At 40.6% G+C, this 15,386-nt stretch overlaps 1 protein-coding gene across 1 annotated transcript in view; it reads right to left on the bottom strand.

The window, feature by feature from the left end:
* Aopep (aminopeptidase O (putative)) overlaps nucleotides 1-15,050 on the bottom strand; it is a 309,239-nt gene extending 294,189 nt beyond the window's left edge. Inside the window, exon 1 of the mRNA XM_048800350.1 lies at nucleotides 14,927-15,050. The gene's annotated coding sequence lies outside the window, so the exon portion shown is untranslated. The remainder of the gene's footprint in view (nucleotides 1-14,926) is intronic.
* Nucleotides 15,051-15,386: the final 336 nt, after the last annotated feature.

Consider the following 15,386-nt stretch of genomic DNA (forward strand, 5'->3'; position numbering starts at 1 on the left):
AAAATATGGATAAAAATATTGGCTTTTCAGATATTTCCTCTGCTAAAAATGTCGAAGAAAGCTACTTAATAAAAACTATTTTTGAAATTCAGTCCTTAAAGATGTGAAAATATTTCCCATACTAAAAACAAATGTTTTTCTATAAAGAAACAGTAGCTACTCAGGTTCTTAGGAAAATGTATTTTATTTGCAAAAGGAAACTAAAGATATAGATTCCTCAAAGTACCATTAGAAGGGCTTCTAAATCCAATTCCCAATCACAACATAAATCCCCTCTAAAACACATTCACAAAGTCATCCAGTGACTATTTAAAAAGCTCTAGATGTATTTGATATTGTTGAAAAAACACACCAACCAAATCACCCAAATACCCATCAAATGATGGGCAAAATGTGGTCTATCCACATGTTGGAATATTATTCTGCCATAAAAAGGAATGAAATATTGCCAAGCATGGTGGTACTCATCTGGTGGTACTCATCCCAGCAGCTCATGAGACTGAGGCAGGAGGCTTGCAAATTCAAAGCCAGCCCCAGCAAATTACGAACACCTTGTTTCTAAAAAAGCGGGAAGAGGCTGGATATGTGGCTCAATGGAAAATGTATGAACCTTGAAGACATTATTCTCAGTGAAGAACAAAGATAAAAAAGGCCAAATGTTATGTAATTCCATTTACATGAAATATCCAGAGTAGGAAAGCTACAGGGGCAGAAGGTAGATAAGCAGGTCCCAGGGACCAAGGAAAAGGGAAAATGGGGAATGATGCTAAGGGCACAAGATTCCTTTTGCAGTGATGAAAATATTCTAAAATAAGACAGTGGTGATGGGTGTACGATTCTGGGAATATACTAAACCCCACTGAACTTCATACTCTGAGAGGGTGAATCTTATGGTCTGCACAAATGTGTCAATAAAGCTGAGCAATAGGGAATAAAGGCTAGCAAACCACTTACACAAAGTTCTACAGTGATTTTTTTTAACAAATGATCTACAGAAGGTAGAAAATATTACTAAATTTGGAACAAAAGACTCAGTAAAAGCATACAAAGGATATTGGCAAGGACTGTTACAAGTTCAGTACTTCGAAAGGATTTTTAAAAGAGATACATACTGCTTGAAAGGAGATTTGCAGTTGAAGAGTCACATTATGCCAAGTCACCTCTCCTTCCAATGCAATGGAGCACTTCCACTTTATAAGTTATTTTGTATGTTACTTTAAAGACTATTTCAAAACCTGTCAGCCCCGGGTGTGTGTTTAGAACAGCAGTTCCCAAACATCAGCCTACAGGCACCACCTCCAGCATCTCTGCCACCCTCAGGCTGTGCTGTTGCTGAGGATTTCTCCTAAACCCACCACCACTGACTTACCTTTTTTTTTTTTTAACCTCATCTTAGGCAATAATGTGCATAAAATTATAAGTTCGATGTGTTAACTTATTTTTCACCATATGCTAAAATAAACCTTTAGTAAATTCAAAATAAATTTGGAATATTTTAATAAATTTAATATATAGTGTGTATATATGTGTGTGTGTAAACACTTTAATCAACTTATCTACAACTTGAAAAACATTGTTTTTAAAAACTGCACACCTGGTAACATATTTATTACTTTTAAAAGTCACAGGAAAGTTAGAATGCTCAGGAAACCACTGTTCAGCAACATTTAGGACTATTCTGGTCCCTAAAGTGAAGCCCACATTCAGTGGGAACAACAGGACAAAGCATGTGGGGATAAAAGAAGAGTGAATGGTAAAGGACAGTGGTGGGCGGCAGGCCTTGAAGAGGGACAGCTGAGGAAGAGGGGTGCGGGTCTCCTCTACAAGTGAGGACAGTTGCTACTGCCACATTCTGCACATCAAACAGCACAGAGCCTGGAAGAGGCTGATGTGGCGAGCAGGGTTCTGCACGGCCCCTACGCCCCTCTGGCCAACACCGGTCACAAGTACACCGACTGACCGCCCCTGAAGCTGGCTGGCCGCATTCAGAAGTCATAGTGCAGGGGTGGGTTCCCAGGCGTTCCTAGTTGGGCATATGGCATTGCACAAGACACCCCCACGGTGCACACTGGAGTCTGGACTCCCCTCCTTCCTACCTCCTTTCCACACTGCAAAGGGGATCCCTCTCCTGCCGGCAAGAACCCACTCCAACCATCAGAGAACACACCTGTCTTTAATCTCCCCACTAAGCACCTGTAATTGCCTCCTGGTGGAGGAAGGCAGAGAATGGGGATGGGGGAGGGTGTCATTTCCTGTCCCTTTCTTGCCCATTCATCATTTTCCTGAAAGCTAGATATAACAATTTTATTTTGACATTCTATGCAGAAAAATGAAATATAAGTCACCTCAGACTTCATGTACATCTTGCCCGGACAGGGACCCCGGGCTCCAGCCTGGGGCTCATCAAACAGCATTTTCCAGCATTCCCCACAACTCAGGCCTGGGCACCAGGCCTGGAGACCCTGTGAAGAGCTGATTGCTTTGACAGTGGAAGAGTATGACAAAACCAATCTCCAGGGGTATTGTTTTAACTTCATGACTCATGACTTTTCAAATAATTTTATTCCTAGCATCTCTATATAGTTTTCCAGTGAATATTAAACAATCAGGTAACTTCATTACTAGCAATTAAGATTAATATTTTAATTAATATTCTCAGAAATTCATGAAAACATTTGTCTCACAGAATACAAGCCAAAATTATAATCAGATACAACACCTCTCCTTAGAAATCTAGCAGAGTGTTTCTCAAAGTGTGGTGGGAGGGCTGCATGCAATAGAAATGATGTAGGGAGACAGCAGTGGGCTGGCAAGAGTGGAGTTTGAAATGCACTATGTGACACTGACTAGGTCAGAATTTCTGGGGGTGGTGGCCAATAATCTACATTTTAAATAAATCTCCAAACAATTCCTAAGTACCTAATGCCGCTTCTGCACTACTTGAACCAATTCTTCCCACCATAATGCCATGAAAACAGGACTCTCATAGGTCGTTGTATAGCTAAAGTTAATTAAAAAAAAAATCAAGGAATAAATATTTAAGATAAGGTTGCAAGATAAAAGGCTCTCTTCCATTAGATTCTGGCTGAAGTTTGATTCCAGGTTGAACTGTAGCCATGAGGGGACACTCTCCACCTCAAGTACAATGCTACCTATTACTGTACCTAAAATGAAGCAATCTTTTCTGACCTTCACCTTAAAACACAGCACCCTCTGTAAGAGGAATGCCATCCCTACACAAAGATTAAAGGGTATTCTAGTGTAACTTCTCATTCATTATTTTTCAATGCTGGGTCTTTGACACTACAATCAGGTTGAATTGGTTGGCCAGTAGTTCTCCAACTTGGTTGTGTGCTTGGGACTGCTGAAGATCTTGTTTAAAACAAAGGCTACTAGGCTCTAATAATCTGCATTCTAACAAGTCCCAGGAGATACTGGTAACGCTTGGTCCAGAGCTGAGACTTTGAGAACCATTGGTTTAATCTAATGCTAGTCTCCTCCCAGCCAACATAATTTAGAATTCACTGTAAATTTCAATCACTGTAAATTTCAAATACTTTCACCTAGCAATGCTCCAGCCACTTGCTGTAGGGCTTCTCATGTAGGACTCTTAATGCTGAGTACATGGATTAAGTTCTTCAAATTTAAAAAAATGTGATAAGCAAGTCCTTTCTTGGCAACTCAAGGAATTAGGACCCTTCCTGTTCCTCCCCCAATTCCTGTCCTCTTTCTGACCCTACAGCCCCTTCCTACCCTGCACCCTCAGTCTTTCTGTCCTATTGTATACTTCCTAAAGCAGGAAAGCCATAGGAAGGGCAGAAGGTCCCTCTGTTCCTGTCCTACGGAACTGCACTTTCTTAGCCAGAAAGCAAGACATGTTCCCCACACCTAGAAATTTATTTGGTGATCACATCACAGGACTGCAGCTGTACAGATGGAGTCAGCAGTGAGTAATGCACCTAGGAGCAAAACGAGGTCAAGGGTAAACTCAAGAGTCTCTAGAATATCAGAATCCCTCAGATCTCAATATTTACATTCTGGTTCTTTGAGGGAATAAATGTACTCTATAACACAGATTTCCCATTCAGAGGTAGATTTAGAATTTGCACACTGCAAAAGGGCACCCTGTTCTCTTGAAGTAGCTTTTGACTCCATCTCATCAAGATTTAAATATACATTCCCAGCATCAGGTTGTAACTGACAAACTGAACATGCGTTCAGTTCATCCTTCCCAAGACAAGCAGTTTCTAGAAAGTAAAAAGTTCTCAGGAGCAAGGTAAGAAAATGTATTTGCTACAGTTTAAACATCTTTGGAAGATCTTCAGGAGTTCAATCATCTTTTAAATTTAAACATACAGCTGATACTTAATTCGGGGACCACGCTAAAACTATTTAGGAAGTTTTATTTTATTTATTACTTTTAAAGTAAGTTTATTTTCCTTTTAAATTCAATTCCTTATATAGGCTAAGATACATATGCTTAAGAAAAAAGTGTAAACCTGGAGAATAAATATAGAATTACACCAAAATGGAAGGAACTTAAGAATGTTTTTTAAAGTGTCGGCAATAAGCTGGTTAAATTTTGTAAAAACTACATTAACATTATAATTTACCATGTAGTATAAAAATATGGCTTTTTACAATTATTGTTAAAAAAAATGCCTATACACAACAAATACTCTAACCATAGTGTTTTCCAGAACCTGAAATGCCCTCTTCATTTGAGAAGATGTTAAGCAATACTCCAAATCAAAAAGATTTGTTACAAACAAAAAAGTCCTTCCAACAAAGTCCTTCGGTATCCATTTGCTCAAATGTGACCACTGATCTTAGATTTGGCCAAACACTGAGCATGGTTGCAGAGGGCACATAGACTGCTCTGTGTCATCTGCCACTAGAGAGCAACCACTGAGATGTAATCCTGCTGCTTTTTAAAGTGCAAAACAGTTCTGCCTGCTTTCGTGTCTATATTCTGTATTCAGTATGAATGTTCATTTCCATGGTCTGGAAAGAACAATCCATTTCTCTTTTGAGGTGTTAAATATTAAACATAAAAATAAATCAGGTCTTCTTTTGAGAAATGTCTGTTTAGTGCTTTTGTCCGTTTATTGACTGGGTTGTTTTTAAGTTTTTGTGGTGCTAAGTTTTTTTGAGTTCTTTATATATCCTGGATATTAACCCCTGTCAGAGGAGTAGTTGACACAGATTTTCTCATTCTGTAGGCTCTGTCTTTACACTCTTAACTGTTTCCTTTGCTGTACAGAGGCTTTTTAATGTAATGCCATCCCACTTATTGATTCTTGGTTTTATTTCATACATTGTCGAAGGGACTACAAATTAGTACAACCACTTTGGAAAGAAGCATGCAGATTCCTCAAAAGACTACAAATAAAACCACTAAATGACCCAGCTATCCCACTCCTTGGTATTTATCCAAAAGAACTAAAATTAGCATATTATAGTGATACAGGAACAGCAATGTTTATAGCAGTGGAATTCACAATAGCCAAATTATGGAACCAGTCTGGATACCCATCAACAGATGAATGGATAAAGAAAATATGCTATTTTACTCATCCATAAAGAAGAATGAAATTATGGCATTTGCTGGCAAATGGATGGAGCTGGAGAACATCATGTTAAGTGAAATAAGCCACACTCAGAAAGTCAAAAGTCAAATGTTTTCTCTCATATGTGGAAGCTAGAGCAAAATAAGCGGGGAGGGAAGGGTGGGTAGGTGAATCCATAAAAATAGAGGTGAGATCAGCAGAGGAAGAGGGGTTTGAGGAAAAGGAGGAACTACAAAATGAAACTGACATATATGAATATGCCACAGTGAGTTCTACCTTTATGTACATCTCTAAGGCACCAATTAAAAATACATAAATAGAAGGAAGACCAGTAAAGTAGAGGAAGGGGAACAGGGTGAGGCAGGGAAAGAAGAAGAAAAAAGGTCTGTGTGAAACATTGTTCACTACTCTTTATCAAGGTAATAAGTTAACTTTTCTTTTAGAAATGGTCACATTTGAGCTGGGAGCAGTGGTGCATGTCTGCAATCGCAGCTACTTGGGAGGCTAAGGCAGGAAGATGGTAAGTTTGAGGACAGCGTGAACAACTCTGTCTCAAGAAAATTGTTTTAATTTTTTACAGGCTGAGGATGTGAGAGCGCATTTGACTAGCACGTGCAAGGCCGGGGTTTAATCCCCAGTACTGAGAAGGAAGGAAAGGAGGGAGGGAAGGAGAGAGGGAAAAGAAAATAAATTATCATATTTAAGTATGGAAATAAGGTTATAAAAATCACCATTAATCATCAGTAGGAAATACATAGGACATTTACCTATCATAGAAAATTCTTTATAGAAGCCACCTTTTAAACTATATCAAACAGATCAATTTCCATAAAAATCACCTTGATGAGCATCCAGTTAAAATGTCAAGGCTTGTAATACCACCTAGTTACTTCCTATTTTGCAATGAACATTAATGACACCATAACAAAACCTATGTCAGCTTGTGTCTGTGGGTCTTGTTTTTAATGCTTTGGGTCTTGTTTTTAATGCTTTGCTAAAAGAAGCAGAAGTTAGTACCCATTCTTTCTTGATGAATAATGCCAGCTAAGCTGGTTAGGAAAAAACAAAATCAAAAAACAAAAACAAGTTTACTGAAAGTATGGACTTAGGAAAGATCATTAAACACAGATTCTATCAGTTGCTTATAACCTGTTTACTGAATCCACTGTAACTGGTTCTCAACCAACATTGCACATACATATAAGTACATGATAAAAATAAATATGAAACAATAAGGAGCAAAAGGCAACAAAATAATGAGTACAAGGCAGAGGAAAGAGAAAAGCTTCTAAGAGTTGTAAGATTTAAGGATATGTTAACACTTCCACCAAGGAGAACAGACTTCATAATCTGATACCCAAATTCAAAAGAAATGCTCTGAAATTAGGTCATCCAGCACAGGAACCAGGGCTTTTTGAAAAGTATTATAGTTAGAGGCAAAAGATCAGAAAAAGAAAATATTGAAAAAGTAAAAAGAACTACTTACCTAGAAATTGCTATTAAAAACATGCTGAATAAATTTCATAGCTTTTAAAACCCTATAGGAGGGGGGTGCGAGTTAAAGAAAAGGCCTATGTCAGAAAAGAGCTTTGAAGCTCTTCCAGGATGGAGAGCAGCGTCAGCTCAGGCTTACTTCAGAAACTCAGGCTGTCCCATCAACCACGTCCACTTGCTCCATAACTACCCAATTGGTAAATGACCCTTAAGGGTCATTTTAAATGACCTACTTGGCACCAACACTCTTCACCTTCACTCCACTCAGCCACTCAGCAAACCAATGCTCCTTTTTTTTTTAACCTTAGAAGATACGTGGTTTATTATATATGAATTTCCCCTTATAGATGAATCTGAGGTTAAAAATTGGTTTTTGAGGGCTGGGGCTCAGTGGTAGAGCAGTAGCTCAGTGGTAGAGCGCCTGCCTCGAACGTGTGAGGCACTGGGTTCGATTCTCAGCACCACATAAAAATAAATAAAGACACTGTGTCCATCTATAACTAATTTTTTTTAAATTGGCTTTTGAAATGTTTGAATTATGCCATTTAAATAAGTAGTTATTTTACCCTTTTAATTGCTTTTTTAAAAAATCTTACTTAAGAATTAAAAAAAAAAGAAAAAGTGTTTCATTCTCATTCTGTCCAGAGAGAAAAAGGGAGATACTGTATTTCACCATTTGGTATAGAATCTCAGTGAAAAATAGAGGTTTATTCTCAAACAGCATGTAGGTTAACAATATTTTGAGTCAAGAAATAAGAAACATAACTCTTTTCAACAGAATTATTCAACAAGTTCATGGAGGCCAGACAATAGTGATCAGCTGTTGGGCCCAGGCTGCTGCTCTGCTCTCTCGAGGAAACTGGTAGACTCTGTTTATAAAATGAAAAACAGAGGGAAGGCCATTAGACTGCCCCTGACATCTTCATTATCTGGAACAGCTCCACCTCTGAAATATTCCACGTCAACAGTCCAACTTCAGACAAGACCTCCTGTCTCTTCATCTCCTGCTTACCTACCGACATGTACTCCACTGAAGACTCTGATTACCTGAGCTTCTCCACTGTACCCATTCATCTGCTCCCTGACTCCAGCGCAGTGGTTCTCAGCTGGAGTGACTTTGCCTCTCCAAAGACAGTTGGCGATGTCTGGAGACATTTTTGATGCTCACAATTGGAGGAGGCTGCTACCAGCATCTAGAAGGTAGAGGCCAGACGTGTTGCAGAACATCCCACAGTGCACAGGCGAGAATTACAAATGCTCTGGACGTTGAGAAGCCCTGCTCCACACAGCCTTCTTCTATAACAAGGTCCCTTTGTTCAGTGACTCTTGGAACAGTTTAACCTCAATTCTACTGTCCTTTCATCTTTCTGACAAAAATGTTCCATAAAACCAAAACCTCAATCAACTGACTCATACAAATTTTCTACTTCTCAATTTGGCCTACCAAGTTCAACAAAAGCTAAATAAATAAATCACCCAGCCACAAGAATGGCTGCCTCTACATATTCAAATTCCCACTTTGGTGGGACTCTTAACATCACCAGACAGGTAACCCTTTATGTGCGTTTCCAGTCTTCCCCTCAACTCCTATCTGTTCTTCTCAATGATTATTCTAAACTTTAGTACTTCCCTCAATCCCTGCCCAACCGAACCAACACTCGGCGTCAGCAAACTCATTTCCTTCATTTAAGAACTTTTGCTTCCATCAGACGAGAACTTCCACACATTTCTCCACCATCCCACAAATTCATCTGTCTGTCCCCGCCCTTCTGCCCAGCCCTCCCAGGAGAGTAGAAGTGTCCCCCATGTCCCCGTATAGACCTGACCACGGCCTCTGCTCTGGATATCCTCCCTTGGCCTCCTCTGGGTCCCTGCCTCATCAATCACCCTCTACCTCCACTTCCTCCTCTTGCCAGCCCTTTTCACCTCAGCAGAAGTAAATGTTCCAATTTCCTCCTGGGGCAAAAAGCCCACGAATGAACAAAGCCTCCCCTAATTCCTCCTCCCCCTCACTCTTTCTCCTTACTCCACACCACTTTTGGTCCACTGCCCGCTGCTCACTAGAACTCCACAGCAGAGGCAAATGACTTCTTGTTAGTCAACTCTGGGTTCTTCCATCCTTGATTTTGGAGCTTTAATGCAGATTGCCAAGCCCTCTCTTAAGATTCTCTCATTTACTATTTGTGGTTACATGCTCCCCTTTATAGTTCCCCACCTCTTTAGTTCTTCTCCCAGTTCTTAGATGATGGTGTCCTGCAGGTCTGGCTTCAAATCTCATGACTAGACTGTGCAATCCATGCCCCAGTAGCTTCAAATCCAATCCCCAATCCTGACCTCTTTTAACTAAGTTTTCCTAGCCAATGACACCACCCCCTTCCCAGAATACTGCAACCTTCCCAAATTTCTTACTCTCACACATACAACCAAGTCATGTTAGTTTATAATCCATGTATCTGGGATCTGTCCTATCAGATCATTCTCTCTGCAACCTGCCTAATACAGGTCATTATCTCCCATCCAGAACATCTAAGAAGAATGATAAATATACATGAGTAAAAAAAATGGAGGTTCCTTTTATAAGCAAGAATGCTACACAAATACAATGACATTCAAAGGAACACAGAACACTGGAATTCATTTTTAAAGAATGAATTCTTATACCAAAAGAATTTAGACAGATCATTTAATCAGCCAGGCTTGGGATTCCCAACTACCCAATAAAGAGTAAAAGAGATAAATATAAGGACCTGAGAACCATAACATTCATTTTGTGATTTTATTTCTAACAGACATTACAGATAGTTCATACCTCTAAATATATGCTATACTTGTGACATATGCAAGATATTATTGGTGCCAAAAGGCATGGCTGATTTGTCTCCTTTGATGCCAAAATGTATCAGGCATATCCTGGTTTCCATCACTTTCAAAAACGAAACCTTCAATTGCAAATGTCAAAGAAATAAAATGTAAGCAAAAAAAAAAAAAGCCAAGAAAAATCATGATGAAATTGATTGTGTGTGTGTGTGTATGCTAGTTCAAAATAATTTCATCAGGAATCAAGTAACACAGAGTAATGAGTTAGTAGTAAAATGAAGTGCCATAAACCATTCTGACAGTCACTAACATTATGAAAACAGCTCTTCCTACCAGAGAATTCCCATAGCGTGAAAGTCAAATACAGCACAATACATATGCAATACGAGATCATAAAAAGATTCAGGGTCTGCTTTTCAAAGATCAGGTTCTCAGAGAAGGATAAGAACTAAGCTGTAAAAATGCAGTCTGAATTCCACTTGAATACTATCATCCCAATCAAATGAGAGGCACCTGTTACTCTTTTGACATTTTGAGTTCAGTTCTTTCATTGTCTACTAAGCTTGAAGTAATTCTCAATTTTAAAGCAGGTATAAAAGGAGAAGGTATAAGAAGAGGGTGTCAGGCAAAACAACTACAAAGTTGATACTGACAAACCCTAGGGTAAATGAGCTCTGGAGCCAGAGACCCCAAGTTCAAATTTCATTTTCACCACTTACCAATCTTGTCATTTTAATAGTTCACTTAATTTACCTATATTTCATTTTCCTCATTCTGTATAACAGAAACAAAACAGTACCAACTTCCTATGTAAAGTGGATTGGACAATCCTGACTCATTGTAAACACTATAGAGATGTCAAGGAGTGCTATCAGTAGTGTTAGTTTCTTCACTAGTTTTGGACTGTATATTACGTGAGAGGGAAAATTACAGCACATGCCCAGACTCCAGTCTACCATTGGACACCAGGAATTTTGTTCATAGTTCAAAAACGATATCATTTCAGCTGATATCTCCCACCTGGATCCTCTAGGAGCTCGTAATCAAATCAAATCACCAAGACCATATCATAGAAGATGAGAAATATAAAGAAGCATAATTCAATATACAGTTTATCTATACAATGGAAAATTATTCAGCCTTTAAAAGGAATATAGTTCTCACATGTTACAACACGAATCAACTTTGAAAAAATTATGCTAAGTGAAAGCAGCCAGTCACAGATGAACAAATATCATCACACTACTTTAACTACATGAGGTACCTAGAATAGGCAAACTCAGAAACTTAAGGCAGAATGGAGCTTGCCAGAGCAGGAGAGAAGAGGAAAATGAGAATTAACTGTTTAATGCTTAGTGGGTGCAAAATTTCTTTCTTTCTTTTTTAAGTGACCTTTTTTTTCTTTAAATATTGTTTTTAGTTGTAGATGGACAATACCTTTATTTATTTGTTTATGTGGGGCTGAGGATAAAAACCAGTGCCTCACACATGCGAGGCAAGCACTCTACCACTGAGCCACAATCCCAGCCCTCTTTCTTTCTTTTTTTTTTTTTTTCCCCTCTTTCTTTTTTTTAAATGGTACTGGGGATTGAATCCAGGCAAGCTTAACCACTGAGCTACTTTGTATTTTTTGTTTTGAGACAATCTGGCTAAACTGCTGAGACAGGCATTGAACTTGCAATGTTCCTGCCTCAGTCTCAAAAATTGCTGGGATTACAGGTGTGTACCACCATGCCCAGCAAGGACAGAGTTTCTGTTTGGGATGATGAAAATGTTCTGGAAATGGATGATGATGATTGCACAACACTGTGAATATGCTTAATACCTCTGAACTGTATACTTAGGAAATGGCTAAAACTGTACATTTCGATGTGTATATTTTACAATAAAAAGAATCATTAAAAATGTACAGCACATAAAACACATATGAGCCTTAATGGTATTAATATAAAGGACAAACTACTCATCCTTAAGTTCCTAACTAAGGACACCACAGGAGTCAATATCAACTCTTAACTGACCTTGGTTTAAAGTACACACCTAAAGATGAGTATATACCCTGAAATTTTCATATGGAACATTATTTCACTTTGTTGATTAGGTAACCCTTTTAGCTCCTTAAAGGTAGAAAGGGAAGGAGAACTATACTGAGGACACCCGTGTTTACACAAGGCCAATATAAAGCTCCACTTCAAATACCTCAAGTAAGATAACAAAGACACAATAAAAGTGAATTTAATAAATTAACATCTATCCAGAATGGCTTGGAATGAAGGATTATAGTTAGGATAATTTAACTATCTAATAAACTGGTAATTACCATATCAAATATCATTCAAAGAACAATAATTTTCAAAGAACTAGAATGTAAATTCCAAAGACCTAAAGGCAAGACCAGCCTGATAATAAAAGCAGCACTCATGTAGCCTTGAAATATGCTTAGCTTTGTTCTAAGCTTTTTTTAAAGAGAGAGAGAGAGAGAAAGAGAATATCTTTTTTTTTTTTTTTTTTTTTTTGGTAGATGGACACAACACAATGCCTTTATTTTTTTTTTTATGTGATGCTGAGAATCGAACCCGGGTCCCACCCATGTTAGGCGAGCACTCTACCGCTGAGCCACAATCCCAGCCTATAAGCTTTTTATATATGTATCAACTCATCTTCTAAGTATTCTTCTCATTCCTATTTTACAAACGATGAAACTGAGGTATATAAGGGTCAGGTATACATGGGACATATACCTTGCATGGGCTCACTGAGCTGCTAGTAACAAGAGAGAGAACCAGAACATAAAATCTAGAAGTGTGGTTCTGCCATGTGTATTTTAACCACTTATTCATTATCTGTTGGTGACAATAATAAGGGATGGACCACAAGTATAAGCAAACTCAAAATACAAGGCAGTTTAGGAGTCAAATACAATAAAAGTCCCAAAGAAACCACCAGATTGCCACACAAGGTAACACATGATGTCCATGACTGCATAAAGGAAGGTGAAGTCTGTTCAGTACACTTAATGTTTAAGAAGACAAGAAACTGTTTAGCACTTAAAAAAAAAAAAATGTAGCCAAAAGCCAATGATTTTCACTTCTACACAAAAGGTAAATACAAAAGGTATTTACTAAGCAATCTTTTTCACCATTTATCTCAGGGATTTGTTTGTCTGTTTGGTTTGTTTTTTGCAGTACTGAGAATTAAACCCAGAGTTCACATGTGGAAGACAAGCACTCTATCAACTAAGAGACATCCCAGCCCTTTCTATTTTTGGTTTTGAAACAGGGTCTAAGTTGCCCAGGCTGGTTTCCAACTCGTCATCCTCCTGCTTCAGCATCCCAGTCACTCAACCATGTGCCACCAATGTTGCCATTGTGTGTGTGTCTCTCTCTGTGTGTGTGTGTTGCATATGCATGCACAGGAGGATCACCAATTAAACTATCCAGGTGTTTTAATTCCAGGAATATGAGAACTTAATAAAAGATACTAGAAAGTGTCAAATCATTCAGATATTTGAGTGAATAAACTCATAGAATTGTGTGACTATTATTAAAAAAAAAAAAACACTACACAGAATCTAGTGTTTGATCACTATTAGAGTTTCTTTAAAAAAAAAAAAAACATGAACACTGGCACATGCCTGTAATCACAGTGACTCAGGAGGCTGTGGCAGCAGGATTGTGAGTTCAAAGCCAGCCTCAGAAACTTCGGGAAGCCTTAAAGAACTCAGTGAGACCCTGAATAAAATACAAAATACGAAAACGGGCTAAATAAAATACAAAAACAGGCTGGGGAATGTGCCTTAGTAGTTGAGCTCCCCTGGGTTCAATCCCAGGTATCAAAAGGGGAAAAAAATCCTTTAAGTCATAGGTAGACCTAAATTTTAATGGTGGCTCTGCTATTTAGTTGCTGTAAATATTCAACAAGTCAATTTCACAGATTTTTTTTTCCTCTGTAAATTTGGGGATAAAAATTCCTAACTCGCAAAGCTTTTGTGGGAGCTAAAGAGAAAACACACACAAAGTGATGGACACAGTCCCTGGGAAACAGCAGATGGTCCGACAATGAACAAGAACTATTATTCTCTGCCTTATTCTACTTTGTGCCCCAAATATTAGAAGAATCTAATTTTACCAATCAGCAAATCATTGGCAGACTTCTCAGAATGCGAGGAAGTACGATATACTTCTTTCAAAAATGGAACATACAGAGGGTACTAGAAAACAAAACCATCAAGGAGCCCAAGAATAGCAGAATTCTGCTTCTTACTTCATTTACCCAACACCTACTCCGGTTGGTTTTGTAATAACCCATATTATTCCTGTCGAGCAATATGAAACCCGTGGTTACCATCTAAACATTCCTAGAGAGTCTGTCACTTTTTCGGGGGCTCCCTTTGCAAGGTAACTGTCCTCATTGCTTGAAAACCAAAAAGAAACCCAGAGGCAAGGAGCATTTTAATGAAATGCTGTTTACTGTTCATGCACCTCGGCAGCTGATTGGCTCCCATGTGGATCATTGTCACAATAGACGTGCACAGTACTGCGCCACCGCCGCCACCGCCAGGCCCCCGGCCCCCGGCCCCCACGAAGACGTGCGCGAGGGCGCCAGCTCCAGACTGCCAGGGAAGGCGCGCTCTTCGGCGACACCCAACTCGGAACTCGGCGCTTCCGACCCGGTTCCCGGGGCGGCGGGAGGGCGTGCGCAGGTGGCAGGAACCGACTCGGACCCGCCAGTCTGCTCAGCACAGGCTGGGGACGCGCGGGACGGGGGACGCGGGCCCGCGGGGAGAGGAGGCGGCCGCAGATGAGGCTGAGGCGGCGGGAGAGCGGGGTCCGGGCCCCTCGCCCGGCCGGGGGCTGGGGGGCTCCGCTGGGGTGCCCAGGGCGGGTTACCGCCCCCGGAGTCCCGGGAGCTGAGGGGAAGGGGGTCTCTGCTGCCAGAGCAAAAGCGACGCAGGGGCAGGCGTCCGGCCGCCAGCAGGACAGGGCGCTGCTGTCGCCAGCGAGGACGAGAGAAAGGCGGGGACCCAACCCGGGCGCACAGGTTACCTGGCTCGACCGCCTGCCCGCCGGCCTCCACTTCCGCGGTCCCGGGGTTACCACGGGCGACCCGGCACGCGCCGCGTGACGTCATCCGCGCGCGCCCGGCCCGCCCCCCGGGAAGCGCGGGGCTAGGCGGAGCACTACCGGAGTCCGCGCAAACGCAGTGCGGGCTGGTCTGGGTGCTTCGGAGCGTCGGAGTCCCCTGTAGCCTGGCTGCTCCTGACCGCAGGATCTCCTGGGCACTTAAGAAAAAAACGCTATTGAAATACACGTGTGCACTTCTTATCCCTCGGTCACCTCCGCCGTGTGCAGTGGTGGTGCACACTCGCGCGCTCCAGGGCAGTTGAGCCCCACAGTGTGCCCGCAAGCACTGTTAGAGATCACGGGGACACGGAGGGGTTCGAGACAGAACACGGAGATTATCTTCTACTTGAGGAAGCGGACTTTCAGTGGCTGCAGTATTTTT

This window comes from Marmota marmota, unplaced genomic scaffold, assembly GCF_001458135.2.
Source record: "Marmota marmota marmota unplaced genomic scaffold, marMar, whole genome shotgun sequence".
Classification (NCBI taxonomy): domain Eukaryota; kingdom Metazoa; phylum Chordata; class Mammalia; order Rodentia; family Sciuridae; genus Marmota; species Marmota marmota.